General features: G+C 39.8%; 1 protein-coding gene and 1 long non-coding RNA gene across 5 annotated transcripts in view; both read right to left on the minus strand.

Annotated features, from left to right (window-relative positions):
- LOC123585331 (ankyrin repeat domain-containing protein 26-like) overlaps positions 1 to 23,495 on the minus strand; it is a 184,263-nt gene that overhangs the window by 38,268 nt on the left and 122,500 nt on the right. The gene's annotated exons all lie outside the window — the stretch shown is intronic.
- LOC123585338 lies at positions 927 to 22,530 on the minus strand. The gene is made up of 4 exons (XR_006706097.1): positions 22,518 to 22,530; positions 3,287 to 3,577; positions 2,535 to 2,752; positions 927 to 1,289 (listed from the first exon to the last, which is right to left on the minus strand). It is a non-coding gene; the product is annotated as an uncharacterized LOC123585338 (long non-coding RNA).

Consider the following 23,495-nt stretch of genomic DNA (forward strand, 5'->3'; position numbering starts at 1 on the left):
AATTCAAATATTTGCTTGATTTAGCTATTTATAAAATGCTCTACAATCGCTCAGCAAGATAGTTTATAAAAATTGAAACAAAGGTGCTGTAAGTCAAAAAAAAAAGGAAAAAGAAAAAAGAGTGCCATAATTAAGAAAGCAATTAAAGATGTATTCTCGTGTAAGAAAATAGCAAAAATTTTAACTTAAAAGAGAAATTAACCTTTTTAGTGTTACAAGTTGATTTAATTCATAAAAAGGACTTACCATGGATTCTTTTTTTTTTTTTTAAAGTAGCCTCCATGCTTAGTGTAGAGCCCAATGCAGGACTTGAACTCATGACCCTGAGATCAAAACCTGAGCTGAGATCAAGGGTTAGACTCTGAACTGACTGAGCCACCAGGCACCCCCATGGATTCTTTTAAATAGTAAACATTCATATGTCGTTAAGTGTTTGGAGGACGATCATTCACTGACATACAGGGGTGCAAAAACTGGATTATAGCAAAACTTTCAAATGTTTATGAACCACTGCCAACTGAAAATAAGTCCAAGCATCTAAGTGTACCTGTGGTTAGCAGGCAATAACATTTACTTTCTAAAATCAAATTTAAATGAAAGCTTTTCAAGAAATTTAACATGGGTCAGTTTAGTTATATTTACTGAATACAGTTAATACTAGGTGTCTCTTGTGGCGCACCTGGGTGGCTCAGTTGTTTTTAGTGTCCAAATCTTGATTTTGACTCAGGTCATGATCTCATGGTTTTGAGACTGAGCCCCACATTTGGCTCTGTGCTGAGCATGGAACCTGCTTGGGATTCTCTTTCTCCCTCTCCTTTTGCCCCTCCCTGCATGCACTCACTCATTCTCTCGCTAAAATAAAAATTAGTATCTCTTGGAAATGAGAGATCAAGGGACTAAAATATATATATAAAATTTACCTCAGTTCTTTCTTAGCACATATAATTATGACTTTTACTTCGTATGTATTGGTTACTTAAACAACTCAGAATTTCACCAAATTAAAAGCAACAATTATATCAGATATCTGAAACCCAAACTAAAACAGATAATATAACTAACCTTCCACAAGGAAGTCTCCCTGTAGTCATATGACGGCCGTGGGTTTAAGGTAGGAATCACTAAGCTTCCTCTTGGAGTAAGGTTTCCATTGAGCACTAAATTATTTTCAAAATGTCCACAATAAGGTGGTTCCAGGCCTGGGCTCATAGTAAGAGTCCTGAGTAAAGTTTGGTGCTGCTGTCTCTCCACAAGAAGTTTTGTATTGCTCTCTGAGTCTCTCATTAGTCCTGTGAAGATTAAAAAACACAAATACATTTTCTTTTTCCCTAAATCATTCCTAAATGACTTACATTTTTTTAAGTTTCCATAATAATAAATAGCATTTGCCATTGAACAGTGTTTTCACACTGAACATGTGATGGAGCACAACTACTATCTAAAATTATACTTTTAAAATTGTTCTAAAGAAATACTTATGTTTCCAGGGGGATTCCTAACTAACAATTCAAATTAGGGAAGGGAGACAAGTGGCTATCAGTGATGTACATGGCTTAACAAATAATACTTGCTGTCTTCTGGAATGGCTGTACTGACAGGATCCTTCAGGATGCCATTATATATACATACTTATATTTAGTAAACCTGTTTACAGATGTAAAACTAAACCATCCCTCAAAGACATTTTCAAGCGTTTGCTTTCACCACTCTTGTACATTTCACTTATTATCTCAAAGAAACTGAGCATTTGACACCGAGGAATCATTGAGACCAACAATCTCTAGGGGAGATAGTAGATGACAGACGTGTGATCAGAAAGAACTAAAACAGCTACAGAGGCAATTAGCTTATAACAGTTACCAAGGCACTGGAGGCAGAATCTGCCCTTTCTGTCTTCAGTCTTCCACATGCCTCCCTCCCACCATGGTGCTCTTTTTAGCCACTTTGGGAATTATACTACTCTTCAGCCCTGTGTGAGTCTTTCTGTATTTCACCTGGATGCCTTTACGTAAAGTAGAAAAAGCATAAAGGATGGTTTTTCTCAAGGTCCACTCTAGTAATCATACCAAAGATCACAATCAAGAGAATAAATGTACCAAGCTGCCAGGATGAGTAGTAGTAGTACTTGACCTTTTAGGTTAAAGATGTAATCTTCCAAAAAGAAACTCATCGACATTTCTATTTAGGGTAATTCTGACAAGCAATTTTATAATAATATGCTTCTAAATGAGAAAGCTTCAAACAATGCACTTAAAGACTAGCAGATCCGATCAATGGAAAATATACAGGGTGGGGGGTGCGGGGGGGGGTGGGGTGGGGAAGAGGTCCTGTAAAACCGAAAAAAAGAGGAGGGATGCAAACTGTCCTGGACTAACATTTCAAAGGTAAGTTCACTTAGAAACATCATTTTCCAAAATGACACGATCTAGTTGGCTTTCACTTCCTACTCATCTCATGATCTTGGCTCCACAGAAATTATGCTTTAGAGGCAAATTAATAAGCTAAATTTCTTGTCTATGATTCTGTTTTCTTACCTGTTCAGCTTATTTCTCAAGGACTTTCTAACTTTTACTTCTTCTAGGTAGAGTTGCCTGTAGGTTTCCAACTCTGTTTTAGTAGAATCTTCTTGAGAAGTCTTCATTGTAGAGACCTGAGATTCCAGATCTTTAATTCTAAGTTCCATTAGACTTCTCGTTGAAGCATGAGCATTTTCTCTTAACTGGTCCAAGTTTTCTCGAGCTGCTGCTTGTGCCTAAAGCAAATTAACAGGATAGTTTTAAAATAGCTATAATCTGAATAATTAATTATACCTGTTTCCTTTAGTTGTGAGTCAATGATTCAGAGAGCAATTTTAAATGAAAAAAAGCTCAAGTGTAAAATATTTATCATCAATGTCAACTGAATTAAATATGATTTATAAAATTAAAGTTCAATCATTCTTGTATTAGTATTCATGCGATCTGATAATTCAAATAATAGAATCAGTGACAAAAATTTAAAAGTCAACAATAAACTTAAGAATAATCCAAGTTAAGTGCAATTTTTAAATCATAATTTTTCTTTTCCTCTTAATAGTGAGACTAGTTGTTTAAATCATCATTTTTTCTTATCCTCTCGATTTAGTAGGAATAATGATGAAAACTGAAATCTTTAAAGGGAGGAACAAATGCCTCCAGAAATCTACAAATTACCATAAAGCAAGTAGAGGAAACCCCTACAATACATCTATCCAAAATGTAATTTGCAGTGAAATGAATTAAAGCACATTACAGATCAATCAATTAACCTGTTAAAACAGGTTGACTTCGTGTAATTTTTCTACTATGTCCAGTCGTGCTCTTTCTTCAATCTCCCGTTTATACTGTTCCACGTGACTGCGTTCTACCATATTCATTTCCATAAATTGTTTCAATTTTACTACTTCTTGCTGTAACTTCTTGTTATTGCTCTCCAGTTTTTCACATTCTTCTTCGAAAGCTTTCATTGATAACAACTCTTGTTGAAGAACTTGATTTTTTGCATCCAGGTGTAGACATTTTGAAGATGTAGTTTCCAGTTCTGTTGTAAGGACATCAGCCTGCATGAATAAAACACTATAGTTTGGAAGTGGAGTGAAAAGAGTCTAACTCAAAACTACTATGAAAAATTTTTTTTTTCAGATTTTAAGTAATCTCTACGCCCAGTGTGAGGCTTGAACTCACAATCTCAAGATCAAGAGTAACTGAGCCAGCCAGGCACTCAAATTTTTAAATAAACTCATTTGCAATAAAATGTTACCTGTCTTAGAATGTGGAACCTTAAACAACTCAGAAAATCAAGAGCCAAGTTAAAGCCATCAGGTGTTACTGAAATAGATCTTTGCTATCATTCTCTTTACTACACAACATTTGCACTTGATTCTATACTTTTATTTTTCTATGATTTTTTCATATCTTTCTTTCATAAAATAAGTCCCCTCTTAGGAGAAAGTCTCTTAGCCCTTCCCCCATCTTAACACTCCATAATTTTTAAAGAAGTTTTAGCAATATCATATTGACTTATGTATGCCCAAGTCACAAAATACGTCCCAAGATAAGACTCTGAAAATAAGACTCTAATTCATGAATCTAGAAGTAATGATTCTAATGCCACGGCCTGTTCCTGAACTGCAAATGTTTTATGCTAATTTGAACTGCATTACCAGGAGAAATGATTCTCTGGGATGTGTTAAGAAATCACATCTCCCGGTATAAAACTTTAATTGGATGATCCACATATTTTTTTGAGCAAAAAAAAAAAAAAAAAAAAATTTAATTCAATACTGTTATCTTGTAATCCTTTGTTACTTTCTAGAAAATAAGAATACTAAACAACAACAACAACAACAACAACAACAAAACTGGCTGGAGTTTCAGAGATGCTGAGTTGGGAAGGACTTCCATCCATTCTATATGATTGGTAAGACAAGGTGAGTGGATGTGGTGGTTTTATAAATTCGTTGATACTTCTGTGAAAATCCCTCCCCTTAAATATATGCTGGCTTCAGTAACTGGTTTCTAGTGAACAGAATATGCAGAACTGCTGTGATTTTTAAGGCCAGCTTAGAAAATGTGATACAGCTTCCATGTGACTTTCTTTCTCTGGGGAAGCTCACCCTTAGAACCCGGCCACCACGTTGTGAGGAATCCCAGGCTACCTAGTGAGTCTTCATGTAGATACTCCAGCTGAGACTAGCCAACGTCCTAGCCAAAGGCCAGCCTCAACAGCCAAACACGTGCGTGAACAAGCCTTTAGATGATTTTAGTCTCCAGCTTCCAGTTGTGCCAGCTGATGCCAAATGAAGAAGAAATGAGTTGCCCTACTCTGCTTTGCCTAAACTAAAGATTGGTGAACAAGATAAATGCTGTTTTGAACTACTAGGTTTTGAGGTGGCTTATTATGCAGCAGTAAATTACTACCACAGATACTGATACTAAAAATGGTGTTCTGCTATTCAAAAAAACCTAAAACTAAACTTCCTTTGAACCAGGAGGTAGGTGGAACCTGGAAAGATGTAGAAAAGCGTAAGGATGAGACCCAAAAATGGCCTCCACAAGACTCTTAGTGGAAACCTGATGGCCTGTGAAGAGGCTGACAGCAAGGGTTTCTAAGCAAGTGAAGAAAATGACAGTGGAGGAAAGGGAAGTCATGCTACAAAATACCTGAAAGTGAAATGGATAGGAAAGAGAAACTAAAGACTATGCAACTGAAAGGAACCAGGACTTACTGGGTTCAAGTATCTGTTTCTCATTTACAGCCTCTCTACATGTTGAACTGTCAAATAATGCTAAAATAAAGAAATGGCTTTTGGGTTAAGAGAAAATCCAGGGTGCTGCCAGGAAAACAGAAAGATTTAAGGTATGCCTCCAATTTCCTTAAGGATCTTAAAAGAGTATAAGATTTTTTTTAAAGTAGGTTCCACACCCGACATGGGGCTTAAACTCAGCACCCAGAGATCAAGTGTCACATGCTCTACCAACTGAGCCAGCCAGGAGCCCCAAGAGTAGACGAATTTTAAAGGCATTGTCCTATAAGAGCTTCACAGGAAACCTGAAGCGAAAAGTTTATCTCAAAAGGACTTGGGAGGGTCGCTTTGCTAAAACACGGCATGAAATCCAGTAATATTTACAGAAAACTAAAAAAGGTAAGAGATTTATAGTAGCAAACATACTATTTGCTACCTTGGACTAAAAGAGACCAAATAGTACAAAATGAAAAGAGGCCTTTGGGTCTTAGAAGTCCCACAGGGTGGAAGCAGGATGAAAAAACAGCTGCAAATACAGGTTATTCCTTATGAAAAGGAAGGAACCAAGAGCTCAAAGAGTAAAGAAAGGGAAGAGACATGGAGAAAGTATTCCCGTGGTTAGGACTAAGTCCTAACTTAAGAACTGACAGCATGCATCAGGCTATATTTCAAAACTCTTATGGACTAGGGTGCTTCCCATCTTTTTCTGAATGGGAGAGTCTTGAGCAATTGACTAGAATGATGCATTTGTGAGTGGTAAATAACTGTCTCTTTCGTTCTCAAGTCCTGATATTGAGAAGCCTTGCACTCGAGGGGCTATACTTTAGATACCATAACCCAGGCAGCTTATCCCCACTGCACCTGATTAAGATGGTAAGATCTTGGACTCAAGCCCTGAACCTGATGCCATGATAACTGAGACTCGCAGGAGGTATTGGAGGGGGAGGGGAGTGAATGTATTTTTCAGGTGGGAGGAACACAAACATTTGTGGCCAGTGGATAAATTATACTGCTTTTTAAAGGTGTCCATAGGTTTTAAATATTAATTCCATTAAAAAAAAGGCCATGGAACAACCTCAGTGACTTGCTCCTAATGAACAGAATATGTGACTATGATCCTGTGTGTATTCCAAGCCTAGGTGACAAAGGGCGATACAGCTTCTGCCTTGCTCTGTATCTCAGGCTGCTTACTTGGAATCTAGCTCCCCATCTAGTGAGGAAGCCTAGGCCACAAAGAGGGTCTAGGTGTGTCAGTTTAAGTGTTTCTGCTGCCTCCTGAACTGAAGTCCCAGGCAACAGTCAGCATCAACCACCAGACGTTAGTGAACAAATCTTCAAATTGATCCAGCCCCAAACCTTTCAGTTGCCCCACCTGAAGCTGAGCGGAGCAGAGACTAGCTGTCCTGACAACACTTTTCCTAACAGATTTGTGAACAAAAGAAATCTAACCTTTGGGGAGTTTGTTAAGAAAAAAAACAAAATGATAAATTGAAATGTGGATGAAAAAAAAAAGAGGTAAGACACATAAACTTGTATAGGAGAAATTGGTCTCCATTAAAGTAGGATGTAATAAATGTTAAGATTTATTAACAACCAATAGTGCTAATGAGAAGAAGCAGATAACTAGTAGCAAGATCTAAGAAGTTTTTCTCTCAGTTTTTCCCCAGTTAGGATCATATTAGCTGCTCATTTTCCATATGTGGCCTTTATTATGTTGAGGTATGGTTCCTCTAAGCCTACTTTGTTGAGGTTTGTATCATGAATGGATGTTATAGTTTGTCAAATTCTTTTTCTGCATCTATTGCAATGATATGATTTTATGCTTTTTTGAAAATTAGTATGAGGTATCACATTCATTGATTTGCAAATATTGAACCACCCCTGCAAACCAGGGATAAATCCCATTTGGTTATAGTGAATGATTTTTTTTTAATGTTTATTTATTTTTGAGAAAGAGCACAAGCAGGGGAGGGACAGAGAGGGAGGGAAACACAAAATCTGAAATAGGCTCCAGGGTCCAAGCTGTCAACAGAGCCTGACACTGGGCTCAAACCGACGGACCATGAGATCGTAACCTGAGCTGAAGTTGGATGCTTACCTAAGCCACCCAGCTGCCCCTGCCCCCAGTGAATGATTTTTTAATGTATTGTTGGACTCAGTTTGCTTATTTTGTTGAAGATTTTTGCATGTTCATCAGAGATGCTGGCCTGTAATTCTCTTTGTGGTGTCTTTATCTGGTTTTGGTAGCAGGGTAAAGCTGGCATATAATGAATTTGGAAGTTTCCCTTTTATGTTTTTCTGGAACAATTTGAAAAGGACAGGTTAAACTTTCTTTTTGCTTTTCTTTTCTTTCTTTTTGTTTTTTTTTTTTTTGTTTGTTTGTTTGTTTTTTTTTTTTTTTGTATTAGCTGTTCTTTACATGTTAAAATTTACGTCTGAAGTCATCTGGTCCTAGATTTGTGTTTGTTGAGAGTTTTTTGATTCCTGATTCAGTTTCCTTGCTGGTTATTGACTTTTTTGAAATTTTCTATTTCTTCTTGTTTTAGTTTGGTAAGTTATATATTTCTAGGAATTTATTCATTTCTTCTAAGTTGTCCAACTTGATGGCATACATTTTTTCACAATATTCTCTCATAAATGTTTGTATTGCTGTGGTGTTGGTTCTTATTTCTACTCTCACATTTGTGGTTTTATTTATTTTGGTCTTTTCTATTTTCTTGTTGATTACTCTGGCTAACGCCTTATCAGTTTAATTAATTTTTACAAAGAACCAGCTCTAAGTTTCGTTGATCTGTTCTAGTTTTATCTGTTTTTTGTTTGTCTATCATTCATTTCTGCTTTAATCTTTTTTTAATTTTATTTTGAGAGCGACCACACATGAGTGGGGGATGGGCAGAAAGAGAGAGAGAGAGAGAGAGAGAGAGAGAGAGAATCCCAGACAGGTTCCATGCTGCCAGCAGAGAGCCTAACATGGGGCTCGATCTCACAACTGTGAGATCATGACCTGAGCCAAAATCGAGAGCCAGACACTTAAACCAGTTAAGCCACCCAAGGGCCCCCTGCTCTGATCATTATTACTTGCTTTCTTCTGCTGGCTTCAGGCTTCGTTTCTTGTTCTTTTTCTAGCTCCTTTAGGTGTAAGGTTATGTTGTTTGAAATTTTTCTTGTTTCTTGAAGTAGGCTTATATTGCTATGTACTTCCCCTCTTAGGACCACTTTTGCAGCATCTCAAAGGTTTCAGACCATTGTTTTTTCATTTCCATTCGTATACACGTATTTTTTTTTTTTAATTTCTTCTTGTATTTCCTGCTTAACCCATTCCAGTGTAGTAGCACGTTCTTTAACCTGCAGGTATTGTTTTTAATAATTAAGGCCTGTTTTTTGTTTGTGATCCATTCTTGAGAATATTCTATGTACTCTTGAAAACAACGTGTATTCTGTTTTAGGATGGAATGCTCTGAAAAAATTTCTTAAGTCCAATTTGGTCCGCTTTGTCATTCAAAGCCATTTTTTTTTTAATATATGCAATTTATTGTCAAATTGGTTTTCATACAACACCCAGTGCTTATCCCAACAGGTGCCCTCCTCAATACCCATTACCCACCCTCCACTCCCTCCCACCCCCCATCAGCCCTCAGGTTGTTCTCAGTTTTTAAGAGTGTCTTATGCTTTGGCTCTCTCCCACTCTAACCTCTTTTTTTTTTCCTTCCCCTCCCCCATGGGTTCCTGTTAAGTTTCTCAGGATCCACATAAGAGGGAACACATATCGTATGTGTCTTTCTCTGTATGGCTCAAAGCCACTGTTTCTTTGGTGATTTTCTGTTAAGATGTATTTTTTGGTGATTTTTTTGTTAAGATCTATTGATGTAAATGGGGTGTTAAAGTATCCTATTACTGTCTTATTATCAATTAGTTCCTTTATGTTGGTTATTGTTTTATGTACTTGAGTGTTCTCATGGTGGGTGCATAAATATTTACAATTGTTAGATCTTCCTATTGGATTGCACCCTTTATTATGATATAGTAGCATTCTTTGGCTCTTGCTACAGTCTTTGTTTTTGGTTGTCTATTTATTTTAAGAGAGACAGAGTTGGGAAGGGACATAGAAAGGGGGAGAGAAAATTTCAAGCAGCCTCCATGCTGTCAGCCTGGAGCCCAACATGGGGCTCAAAGCCACCAGCCATAAGATCATGACCTGAGCCAAGACCTAGTCGGTCGCTCAAATGACTGAGGCACCCAGGTGCCCCACAGTCTTTGTTTTAAGGACTCTTGTCTAACAAAAGTATCGCTATTTTTTCTTTTAACGTGATAAATTTTTCTCCATCCCCTCGCTTTCATTTTTTTTAATAGAATTTATTGTCAACTTGGCTAACATACAGTGTGTACAGTGTGCTCTTGGTTTTTGGGGTAGATTCCCGTGGTTCACCACTTATAGACAACACCCAGGGCTCATCCCAACAAGTGCCCTCTTCAATGCCCACCACCCACTTTCCCTTCTCACCCACCGCCCCCACCATCAACCCTCTATTTGTTCTCTGCATTCAAGAGTCTCCTATGGTTTGCCCCTCTCCTTCTCTGTTTGTAACTATTTTTCCCCTTCCCTTCCCCCACGGTCTTCTGTTAAGTTTCTCAAGTTCCACATAGGAGCAAAAACATATGATATATGTCTTTCTGTGACTTATTTCATGTAGCATAATACCTTCCAGTTCCATCCACATTGCAAGAGATAGCACGATTTCACTCTTTTTCCTTGCCAGGTAGTATTCCAGTGTATATATAAACCACATCACTTTATCTTTTTTTTTTACTGTAGAATTTTTTTTTTATTATATGAAATTTATTGTCCAATTGGTTTCCATACAACACCCAGTGCTCATCCCAAAAGGTGCCCTCCTCAATACCCATCACCCACCCTCTCCTCCCTCCCACCCTCATCAACCCTCAGTTTGTTCTCAGTTTTTAACAGTCTCTTATGCTTTGGCTCTCTCTCACTCTAACCTCTTTTTTTTTCTTTTTTCCTCCCCCTCCCCCATGGGTTCCTGTTACGTTTCTCAGGATCCACATAAGAGTGAAACCATATGGTATCTGTCTTTCTCTGTATGGCTTATTTCACTTAGCATCACACTCTCCAGTTCCATCCACGTTGCTACAAAAGGCCATATTTCATTTTTTCTCATTGCCACGTTGTATTCCATTGTGTATATAAACCACAATTTCTTTATCCATTCATCAGTTGATGGACTTTTAGGCTCTTTCCATAATGTGGATATTGTCGACAGTGCTGCTATGAACATTGGGGTCAAGTGTCCCTATGCATCAGTACTCCTGTATCCCTTGGATAAATTACTAGCAGTGCTATTGCTGGGTCATAGGGTCGGTCTATTTTTAATTTTCTGAGGAACCTCCACACTGCTTTCCAGAGCGGCTGCACCAATTTGCATTCCCACCAACAGTGCAAGAGGGTTCCCGTTTCTCCACATCCTCTCCAGCATCTATAGTCTCCTGATTTGTTCATTTTGGCCACTCTGACTAGTGTGAGGTGATACCTGAGTGTGGTTTTGATTTGTATTTCCCTGATAAGGAGCGACACTGAACATCTTTTCATGTGCCTGTTGGCCATCCGGATGTCTTCTTTAGAGAAGTGTCTATTCATGTTTTCTGCCCATTTCTTCACTGGGTTATTTGTTTTTCGGGTGTTCAGTTTGGTGAGCTCTTTATAGATTCTGGATACTAGCCCTTTATCCGATATGTCATTTGCAAATATCTTTTCCCATTCCATTGGTTGCCTTTTAGTTTTGTTGGTTGTTTCTGTACATTGATTTTGAATCCTGCAACTTTGCTGAATTCATGTATCAATTCTAGCAGACTTTTGGTGGAGTCTATCGGATTTTCCATGTATAATATCATGTCATCTGCAAAAAGTGAAAGCTTGATTTCATCTTTGCCAATTTTGATGCCTTTGATTTCCTTTTGTTGTCTGATTGTTGATGCTAGAACTTCCAACACTATGTTAAACAACAGCGGTGAGAGTGGGCATCCCTGTCGTGTTCCTGATCTCAGGGAAAAAGCTCTCAGTTTTTCCCCATTGAGGATGATGTTAGCTGTGGGCTTTTCATAAATGGCTTTTATGATCTTTAAGTACGTTCCTTCTATCCCGACTTTCTCAAGGGTTTTTATTAAAGGGTGCTGGATTTTGTCAAAGGCCTTTTCTGCATCGATTGACAGGATCATATGGTTCTTCTCTTTTTTTTTGTTAATGTGATGTATCACGTTGATTGATTTGCGAATGTTGAACCAGCCCTGCATCCCAGGAATGAATCCCACTTGATCATGGTGAATAATTCTTTTTATATGCCGTTGAATTCGATTTGCTAGTATCTTATTGAGAATTTTGGCATCCATATTCATCAGGGATATTGGCCGGTAGTTCTCTTTTTTTACTGGGTCTCTGTCTGGTTTAGGAATCAAAGTAATACTGGCTTCATAGAATGAGTCAGGAAGTTTTCCTTCCCTTTCTATTTCTTGGAATAGCTTGAGAAGGATAGGTATTATCTCTGCTTTAAACGTCTGGTAGAACTCCCCTGGGAAGCCATCTGGTCCTGGACTCTTATTTGTTGGGAGATTTTTGATAACCGATTCAATTTCTTCGCTGGTTATGGGTCTGTTCAAGCTTTCTATTTCTTTCTGATTGAGTTTTGGAAGAGTGTGGGTGTTCAGGAATTTGTCCATTTCTTCCAGGTTGTCCAATTTGTTGGCATATAATTTTTCATAGTATTCCCTGATAATTGTTTGTATCTCTGAGGGATTGGTTGTAATAATTCCATTTTCATTCATGATTTTATCTATTTGGGTCATCTCCCTTTTCTTTTTGAGAAGCCTGGCTAGAGGTTTGTCAATTTTGTTTATTTTTTCAAAAAACCAACTCTTGGTTTCGTTGATCTGCTCTACAGTTTTTTTAGACTCTATATTGTTTATTTCTGCTCTGATCTTTATTATTTCTCTTCTTCTGCTGGGTTTGGGGTGTCTTTGCTGTTCTGCTTCTATTTCCTTTAGGTGTGCTGTTAGATTTTGTATTTGGGATTTTTCTTGTTTCTTGAGATAGGCCTGGATTGCAATGTATTTTCCTCTCAGGACTGCCTTCGCTGCGTCCCAAAGCGTTTGGATTGTTGTATTTCCACTTTCGTTTGTTTCCATATATTTTTTAATTTCTTCTCTAATTGCCTGGTTGACCCACTCATTCGTTAGTAGGGTGTTCTTTAACCTCCATGCTTTTGGAGGTTTTCCAGACTGTTTTCTGTGGTTGATTTCAAGCTTCATAGCATTGTGGTCTGAAAGTATGCATGGTATAATTTCAATTCTGGTAAACTTATGAAGGGCTGTTTTGTGACCCAGTATATGATCTATCTTGGAGAATGTTCCATGTGCACTCGAGAAGAAAGTATATTCTGTTGCTTTGGGATGCAGAGTTCTAAATATATCTGTCAAGTCCATCTGATCCAATGTCTCATTCAGGGCCCTTGTTTCTTTATTGACCGTGTGTCTAGATGATCTATCCATTTCTGTAAGTGGGGTGTTAAAGTCCCCTGCAATTACCACATTCTGATCAATAAGGTTGCTTATGTTTATGAGTAGTTGTTTTATATATTTGGGGGCTCCGGTATTCGGCGCATAGACATTTATAATTGTTAGCTCTTCCTGATGAATAGACCCTGTAACTATTATATAATGTCCTTCTTCATCTCTTGTTACTGCCTTTAATTTAAAGTCTAGTTTGTCTGATATATGTATGGCTACTCCAGCTTTCTTTTGGCTTCCAGTAGCATGATAAATAGTTCTCCATCCCCTCACTCTCAATCTAAAGGTGTCCTCAGGTCTAAAATGAGTCTCTTGTAGATAGCAAATAGATGGGTCTTGTTTTTTTATCCATTCTGATACCCTATGTCTTTTGGTTGGCGCATTTAATCCATTTACATTCAGTGTTATTATAGAAAGATACGGGTTTAGAGTCATTGTGATGTCTGTATGTTTTATGCTTGTAGTGTTGTCTCTGGTACTTTGTCTCACAGGGTCCCCCTTAGGATCTCTTGTAGGGCTGGTTTAGTGGTGACAAATTCCTTCAGTTTTTGTTTGTTTGGGAAGACCTTTATCTCTCCTTCTATTCTAAATGACAGACTTGCTGGATAAAGGATTCTCGGCTGCATATTTTTTCTGTCTAGCACACTGAAAATCTCGTGCCAATTCTTTCTGGCCTGCCAAGTTTCAAAAGAGAGATCAGTCACGAGTCTTATAGGTCTCCCTTTATATGTGAGGGCACGTTTACCCCTTGCTGCTTTCAGAATTTTCTCTTTATCCTTGTATTTTGCCAGTTTGACTATGATATGTCGTGCAGAAGATCGATTCAAGTTACGTCTGAAGGGAGTTCTCTGTGCCTCTTGGATTTCAATGCCTTTTTCCTTCCCCAGTTCAGGAAAGTTCTCAGCTATTATTTCTTCAAGTACCCCTTCAGCACCTTTCCCTCTCTCTTCCTCCTCTGGGATACCAATTATGCGTCTATTATTTCTTTTTAGCGTATCACTTAGTTCTCTAATTTTCCCCTCATACTCCTGGATTTTTTTATCTCTCTTTTTCTCAGCTTCCTCTTTTTCCATAACTTTATCTTCTAGTTCACCTATTCTCTCCTCTGCCTCTTCAATCCGAGCCGTGGTGGTTTCCATTTTGTTTTGCATTTCATTTAAAGCGTTTTTCAGCTCCTCGTGACTGTTCCTTAGTCCCTTGATCTCTGTAGCAAGAGATTCTCTGCTGTCCTCTATACTGTTTTCAAGCCCAGCGATTAATTTTATGACTATTATTCTAAACTCACTTTCTGTTATATTATTTAAATCCTTTTTGATCAGCTCATTAGCTGTTGTTATTTCCTGGAGATTCTTCTGAGGGGAATTCTTCCGCTTGGTCATTTTGGATAGTCCCTGGAGTGGTGGGGACCTGCAGGGCACTTCCCCTGTGCTGTGGTGTATAACTGGAGTTGGTGGGCGGAGTCGCAGTCAGACCTGATGTCTGCCCCCGGCTCACTGCTGGGGCCACAGTCAGACTGGTGTGTGCCTTCTCTTCCCCTCTCCTAGGGGCGGGATTCACTGTGGGGTGGCGTGGCCCGTCTGGGCTACTTGCACACTGCCAGGCTTGTGATGCTGGGGATCTGGCGTATTAGCTGGGGTGGGTAGGCAAGGTGCACAGGGGCAGGAGGGGCAGGCTTAGCTCGCTTCTCCTTAGGTGATCCACTTCGGGAGGGGCCCTGTGGCAGCGGGAGGGAGTCAGATCCGCTGCCGGAGGTTTGGCTCCTCCGCAGAAGCAGAGAGTTGGGTGTTTGCGCGGAGCGAGGACGTTCCCTGGCAGGAACTGGTTCTCTTTGGGATTTTGGCTGGGGGATGGGCGGGGGAGATGGCACTGGCGAGCGCCTTTGTTCCCCACCAGACTGAGCTCTGTCGTCCTGGGGCTCAGCAGCTCTCCCTCCCTTTGTCCTCCAGCCTTCCCGCTTTCCGAGCAGAGCTGTTAACTTATGACCTCCCAGACGCTAAGTCGCGCTTGCTGTCGGAACACAGTCCGTCAGGCCCCTCCGCTTTTGCCCGCCAGACTCGGGGGCTCTGCTTGGCTGGCGAGCCGCCCCTCCGCCCCGGCTCCCTCCCGCCAGTCCGTGGAGCTCGCGCCGCCTTGCCGCCCTTCCTACCCTCTTCCGTGGGCCTCTCGTCTGTGCTTGGCTCCGGCGACTCCGTTCTGCTAATCCTCTGGCGGTTTTCTGGGTTATTTAGGCAGGTGTAGGTGGAATCTAAGTGATCAGCAGGACGTGCGGTGAGCCCAGCATCCTCCTACGCCGCAATCTTCCCCCACCTCCCACATCACTTTATCCATTCATCAGTTGATGGGCATTTAGGCTCTTTCCACAATTTGGCTATTGTTGAAAGCACTGCTATAGACATTGGAGTACATGTGCCCCTATGAATCAGCACTCCTGTATCCTTTGCATAAATTCCCAGTAGTGCTATTGAGGGGTCGTAGGGTAGTTCGATTTTCAATTGTTTTGAGGAACCTATGCACTGTTTTCCAGAGCGGCTGCACCAGTTTGCATTACCACCAACAGTGCAAGCATCCCCTCACTTTCAATCTGCAGGTGTCTTTATGTCTAAAATGAGGTTTTTATAGGCAGCATACAGATGGGTCTTGTTTTTTAATCCATCCTGTCACCCTAGGTCTTTTGGAGTGTTTATTCCATTTATATCCAAAGCTATTATTGACAGTTATGTATTTATTGTCATTTTACTACTTGTTTTGTGGTTGTTTCTGGAGATTTTCTCAAATCCTTTATTGTTTTCCTCTCGTTGATGTCTTTCTAATTTGCTTTAAGGATATATTCGGATTTCTTTCTCTTTATTCTTTGCATGTTTATTAGTGGGTTTTGGTATATGATAAGCATTAATTTGTATATCACCTCTTCTGCGTGTAGCAGTCTATATTAAGTTGATGGTCACTTAAGTTAGAGCTCATTTTTTTTCTCCTCCCCATGTTTTGATAAGCTATTATATTGTATATCCTTTTTGGGGGCATTCCTTGACGATTTTTTTTAACAGAAATATACATTTTTACTGCTTTTACATTTCCTGCCTTTATACTGTCACTTTTGATCTCTCCTTTCCACTCAGAGTCCCCGATAATATTTCTTACAGGCTGATTTAGTGGTCACAAACTCCTTCCATTTTTGTTTGTCTGAGAAATTCTTTCTCTCTCCTTCTATTATGAATGATAGCCTTACTGGATAGAGTATATTTGGCTGCAGACTTTTCTCATTCAGCACTTTGAATATATCATGCCATTTCCTTCTGCCTTGCAAAGTTTCTGTTGAAAAATCTCCTGCTAGCCTTGTGGGTTTTCCCTTGGAAGTGAATGACTTGTTTTGCTGCTTTTAAGATTTGTAGCAGTGGGGCGCCTGTGTGGCTCAGTCAGTTAAGCATGACTTGATCTTAGCTCAAGTCGTGACCTCGCAGTTCATGTGTTTAAGCCCTCCAGTGGGCTCTGCACTGACAGCACAGAGAGTGCTTGGGATTCTCTCTCTCTCTCTCTCTCTCTGCCCCTCCCCTGCTTGTGTCTGCGTTCTGTCACAGAAAAAAAAAAAAAACAAATAAACAAAACACTAAAAAAAAAAAAAGATGTTAGCAGTATATTTTGCAAATTTAATTACAACATATCTTGGGTGTTGATTTTGATGGAAGTTCTCTGTGCCTCCTGGATCTGGATGTCTGTTTTCTTCTCCACATTAGGGAAATTTTCAGTTATTGTGTCTTCAAATCAATTATCTGTCCCCTTCTCTCTGTCTTCTTCTTCTGGGACTCCTATCATATGAATGTTTTTACATTTGACGGAGTCACCCAATGCCTTAAGTCTATTCTTGCATTGGATAATTCGTCTTTGTCTTCTTCAGCTTCACTGCTTTCCATTACTTTGTCTTCTAGGTCATTAATTTGTTCCTCTGCTTCTTCCAGGTTGCTGTTCATTTTTACTGCACTCTTCATCTCTGATTCTTCAGCTCTTTTATGTCTGTGGTAAGGGTCTCTCGGATGTCTTCCATTCTTTCCCCAAGTCCAGTGAATATCCTAATGATCATGGTTTTAAATTCTCCATTAGGCGTGTTATTTACATCTGTGCCATTTAGGTCTCTGGCCATGGCCTTATCCTGTCCTTTCATTTGGGATAAATGCCTCTGTCTTTTCATTTTGTCTAAGTATCTGTCAGCTTCTGTGTGTTAGAGAAGCCAGTCATGTCATCTGCTCCCGAAAGTAATGGACTTAGGAAAAAGACGTCATGTAATGCCCAGGGTCTAGCACTTCAGGGAGTGTCACCAGTGTGTGCTGCATGTGTTCTGCTGTTGTGTTCTGGCTATGCTATCCTTCAGGCCAGTCGTCTGCCCAGGCTCTCCTTGCCTGGTCTGGTGAGTGTTTGGTCCCTGGCCTGAACATAGCGAGGTTTAACTAGGTGTGCTCTGGTCTGCTTATGAAATGAGACCTGTCACCACCTCTAGTGGAACTGAGGCCAAGGGAAACTCTCTGGTTGGGAGATGTGGTGTGGGCAGGCATTTGTCCTGGTCTTCTGGGGGAGGGGTCTGCTGTGCTGGAACTCAAGCAAGAGTGATTGAGAAAGGTAGTTCCACCAGAGTGCAAGGGGGTGGTTTTTGGTGTAAGCAAGTTAGGTAGCCAGTGTTAGCAATGCACTGCTTCCTGCAGGTGGCTTTATGTTTGTGGTGAGGGGCAGGAGAAGGAGATGGTGCCAGCCAGCGGCTTTGTTCCTACAGACAGGTCTCTCTGAACTTTGCCTCTGAGGGACGTGCTCTGAGAAGAGCAAATTATCTCCCCACTGTGTGCCCCAGGCACTCTTCAGACCACTGTATCCATGCTGTATGCTCCCGTGTTGTTTTCCTGCCCTCTGTCCAAGAGCAGTGCAGTACCTCAGGGCTCTAACCCAGCTAAACCGGATGCCCTTTAAAACTCCAGACTTTAAGCACTACTGGTTGCAAGAACTCATGAAATGCAGCCCCTCTTGTTTTCCAAGCCAGTGGGTATGGGGATATGTTCTCTTTGTGCATTCCCCTGTGCGTTCCTCTCTCTCATCCTTACCCACAACCTCGACTCCCTCCCCTCTGCAGCAGCCAGGATATGTTTCTCTTCTAGGCGACACTTCTGCATCAAGGACCTTCTTTGATGTGGCCTCTTTTCTCCCTTTTGTTGTGGAGTTTTTCTGTCAGTCTTCAGGTCGATTTCTGGGGTATTTAGGGTGAGCTGATTGTTATCTAGTTGTATTCGTGGGACGAGGCAAGCCTAGAGTCCTCCTACTCCTCTGCCATCTTCCTGTCTCTAAGATCTTTTTCTAAGATTTCCTTCAATTCCAACAACTCTTACAAGTAGGAAGGAATGCCTCTTTAGAACTTCCCCTCAAGTTAAGGTAGAAGCACAGAGACATACGATTTGAACGACAATAGTTGAAAAACTAGAAAGAGTCAATTTGATAACCAAAATTGGGCCTTTGATCTGATTTCAATTAAAGGAAATAGGCAGCTTTGAGTATTTTTTAATCCATTGAAGGCTCAATCTTCATTCTCCTTTCCTCAGTGAGGAAATAAAGAGAATGTCATGGAATCATTCTTCATCTTTTCAGTAGCAAAACAAATGTACTGTCTTTTAGCACTACTTAAATTAACTGCACATTCTCCTTTACCTTACTCCAACCTTATTTGTGTGGGGAGGTAAGATCACTTCATCTTTGTGTTGTCCCACAATGCTTCTCCATATCATACAAGTTGGCTTCAAAAGTTTGTTGTCATTCAAATTACCAATCTACTATTTGTCTCTGATAAATCAACTTAATACTACTTCACTTTGTACAGCTATAGTATTTGAATGATGTAATGTTTATTCCATTAATTATATGCTGAGCTATAACTTATAGCTATGCATATGTTTCTATTTAAGTGAAAGAAGGGGAAACAGGCTACTGTGTTTTCCAAGAATGTAGGATCTGTGCCAAGAACAGGATTAACACCAGTGTTACACACAAGAACCAGGTCAGAGGAGGATCTCATTGTGAATTGCAAGATATGGGTTAGCAAGATTCCTTCACAGGAAAGAGGAATAGCCCAGAGTTAATCTTTTCCTTCCTACATGGTGAAAACTATGGATGAGTCTATGCATTATAATGAGGTAATAAAATATAATGAAGTAAATGGTGTGGGGTTTGGGATCATGACCTGAGTGGAAATTAAGAGACAGGACCCTCAACCAACTAAGCCGCCCAAGCGCCCCTGTAACTAAAATCTTATTGGACCCAGCCACACCCTCCTCTACATGCTGACTGACGGCTACTTTGAGGTCATAACAAAAGAGCTCAGCTTCTACAACAGAGGCTATGGCCTACAAAGCCGAAAACATTTCAATACTGTTACAGAATAGTTTACCAATCTTACTCTCCTACAAAAACATAATGTTGTTAATGTTTTTAAATTACATATGATCAGATAAACATAAAAATATATCTACTGGTCAAATGGAGGAAATATAGGAATTTACCTTATGGTAAACATTTCTGTTTTCATATTCCAGGCACCATATCAACTATGATTTTAAATATTCACATAGGTGAATGACATTGCTATTCTCGTGATTATAAAACTGAACATGCTGTTTTCAGTGACTATGAGATACTTCATGGAAGAGTTTGACAAGCAGTATCCTAGTAGGAGCCAGAAAGCCTGGGTCTGAATTCCCAATTCTGCTGGTTATGAGCTGTAAGACCTTGAGCACACTACCTAAAACTTCCGTGTCTCAGTCTCTGCATCTGTAAAATGAAGGTAATAACAGCACCTACTGGGGTACCTGAGTGGCTCAGTCGGGTCAGCGTCTGGCTCTTGATTTCAGCTCAGGACATGATCTCAGGGTCATGTGATTGAGCCCCACATCGAGCTCTGCATGGACAGCGAGGAGCCTGCTTGGGATTCTCTCCCCCCCCCTTCTCTTTTTCTCTCTCTCCCTACATGCCCTTCCCAACAATCTCTCTCTCTCTCTCTCTCTCTCTCTCAAAACAAATGACCTGTGGACAGTTCCACATTGTGGGCAATGCTCACAAACTACGGTACAAATAGCACCTCCTTGACTGAGTAGTAGATCCTTTACATGACCATCAGAGGCAAGGGAAAGCCACTGACATGGAAATAATCGAGTCTTGCTAAAGTTCCTCAATCGTTTCATGTCCATACTGTTTACGTTAGGCTGCTTTAGCATGTACTCCGATGAAGAGATTAAGGCTTTGTGGTAACAGCATATCAGAAAAGCTGTCCCCAGATATTTGCAGTTGGTAAAGTGCTATAAATGTGTAAATCCCAGTCCTGGCTGTGTAATGAAGAAAGACAAATTTAGCGTGCTTTATCATACATAGTGAGAGGGAAACAAAAACTAAACATTTGATTGAACATTTCTCCATTTGATTAAGTGCTTTCGTTAATGGTTTTACTAATATAAGTGTGTGTGTGTGATAGAGATATACACACATCTTTTTAACATTTATTTATTTATTTATTTATTTTTTTTAATTTTTTTTTCAACGTTTTATTTATTTTTGGGACAGAGAGAGAAACAGAGCATGAACGGGGGAGGGGCAGAGAGAGAGGGAGACACAGAATCGGAAACAGGCTCCAGGCTCTGAGCCATCAGCCCAGAGCCCGACGCGGGGCTCGAACTCCCAGACCGCGAGATCGTGACCTGGCTGAAGTCGGACGCTTAACCGACTGCGCCACCCAGGCGCCCCATTAACATTTATTTTTTGATACAGAGCACGAGTCTGAGTGGCGCAGAACGTGAGGGACACAACAGATCCAAAGAGGCTCTGTTGACAGCAGAAAGCCCGATGCAGGGCTCAATCTCAAGAACGTGGAGATCATGACCTGAGCCAAACGCAGACTCTGATCGGACTGGAGCCAGCCAGGCACCCTTCAATTTAGTATTTCATTTCTTAGCATACATTTAGAATAAAAGCTTTGTTATACCAATGTTTCCAAGAAGAATTTATTGATACGGTATAAAGTACTTAATTTTATCGGAAAAACTGTTAAGTTAAAATATTTTCAATTTATACAAGGATAAGTACCACACGTATCAAATATTATTATCCCTTAAATTTATACTTAGGAAGACGAAATTACCTGTCATGAAAAAAATAAAAACAATGTCAAATAAAGGACTAAATTGTTCTGCACAGGCTAGATGACAAGAGTCAAGAGAGTTAAAGCTAATGGGAGTTAGAACAGTCAGAGAAAGTTCATTGGAAAGGAGACTGTGAGCCAAGTCTGAATAACATAGGTTTACTCAAGAGGAACAGAAACTAAAAAGACAGTAAGGACAGCATGAGTAATGGCTGAGAGATGGTGACATCAACCCAATTAACTCAGAGGATAAAATCTGATGGCAGAGACAAAAACGGATGTCCACACAAGAACCACGTGAATGTTCATAAGCAGCAGTATTAATAGGCAAGAAGTGTACACAACCCAAAGGTCCATCAACTGATGAATGAACAAGGGCCTTAGCCCACAATGGAGTACTGTTTGACAATAAAAAGAAATGAAGCACTGATATAGCTGTAACCGACACAAATGAACCCAGAAAACATTAAGTGAAGCTAGCTAGTCCCAAGGGACCACACGTTGTGTGACTCCATTTATATGAAATATTCACAAGAGGCAACGCCAAAGGGTTTCCTTTCAGGGTGAGGAAAACATTCTACTTGATGGCAGCGATGGTTGCACAAGTGTACACAGAGACAGTGAACTGTGCGTGGCGAATGGGTGACTTTCATGGTATGTGTATTGTACCTCAAAAAAGCTTTAAAAAAACCCAATGGCAGGACACAGAGAATGTTCTTAATTCTCGCTTTTGGGCGTCCATACTATACATGATCTGAATATTTCTGTGCTTTGACAATATGTCTAAAAGGCAAAGAAAATGAAGGAAATGCCTAAGTTCAAGTGGTTTGTTAAGTGATCTTTCTGTACAAGTCATCCTGAAATCAATACACATTCTTCTCAAAAGGGAAGATGAGAACTAAGACAATTATCTGAAACATTCCATTAAACATTATCTTCTGATTTGATCCAGCTCGCCTCATCATGGTAATAGAGATATCATTAAAAAACATTGTTTAGTAGGGGACAAAAGTCTCTTGGGGCACCTGGGTGGCTACGTCAGTTAAGTGTCCAATTCTTGCTTTCAGCTTAGGTCATGATCTCACGGTTCATGAGACTGAGCTTCACATTGGCTCTACACTGACAGCATGGAGCCTGCTTGGCATTCTCTCTCTCTCCTCTCTCTGCCCCTCCCCTGTTAACATGCACGCACACACTCTCTCTCACTCTTTCTCTCTCAAAATAAATAAAAAAACTGTGAAAAAAATTTTTAAAGAACGAAAGAAGTCTCTCAATTTCTGTGAGGAAGGATACAAAAGCCTCAACTTTCCTAAGAGTATTATAAGAAAACAATGTATAACACAAATAGTAGAAGGGAAGGCAGAATTTATGAAATAAATGCATTGTAAAGATACTAAAATCGTAATAAATTAATTATAATGAAAATACCAACGAAAGCGGTCCATGGACATTAGTATCCTAAAACACTTTATATTATTTAACCAGCTATAAGTTAGCTGTTGACAGGTTACATTTATTACATACCTGACTTCTGATTTGACCTAAGTTCTTCTTGAGATCCTGTGTTTCATCTTCCAGACGAAGATGGGACGTAACCTCTGGGGAAGCCTCTGACATAGACTGTTTCTTCAGAGTATCAGCCAGTTCTTGTTGAAGTTGTCTCACAACTACATAATAAGACATTTCTGTTACTGATTTTCTAAATCATCTTATTATTAAATTATGTTAATAATAGACAACTCTCACATACGTACTTTGAGAAATATCAACACGTACATCAATTCACCGTGTTTTTGTAACACACACATTCCTGTTCACTGAATTCAGTTAAAGACACAAAAGGTGTTATCTCCCTGCCTAGTTCTGATTTTTTATGGTGTCTCTTTCCAGTCTTATCACGACAATTTCATCCTGCAACATGTGGTTTTTATGCAACCGATCTTGTGTTTTCTCATGATTATCAGAAAGCTAAGTAAAATAAAGCACATTTTCAGATAGCACTCAATAAAATGGCATTATCATGATTTTCTTTGAAATGAGAGTATAATTTATGTTTAAACAATGAAAAGGTTGCAGGGGGTGCCAGGGTAGTTCAGTTGGGTAAGTGTCTGACTCTTGATTTTGGCTCAGGGAATGATCTCACATTCTGTGGGTTAAAGCCCCGCATCAGGCTCTGTGCTGACAGTAAGGAGCCTGCTCAGGATTCTCGCTCTCCCTTTCCCTGCCCTTCCCCTGCTTGCATTCTCTCTCTCTCTCTCTCTCCTAATGAATAAAGAAACATAAAAAGAAGGAAAGGTAGGAAGGAAGGTTACAGTAAGTGAATATCCAACTGGAAAAAAATAAAGTTGGCTCCAAATCTCACATTTTATACAAGCATAAGTTCCCAAAAGTTCAGAACTTTAACTGAAGATAATGAAGGCATGAAAGTAAAAAAGAATTTGTGAGAAAAGTGTTCAGAATCTCAGAATTAGAAAAGCCTTTCTCTGATTTACAACAAACCCG

The sequence above is a fragment of the Leopardus geoffroyi genome, chromosome C3 (genome assembly GCF_018350155.1).
Source record: "Leopardus geoffroyi isolate Oge1 chromosome C3, O.geoffroyi_Oge1_pat1.0, whole genome shotgun sequence".
Taxonomy (NCBI): Eukaryota; Metazoa; Chordata; class Mammalia; order Carnivora; family Felidae; genus Leopardus; species Leopardus geoffroyi.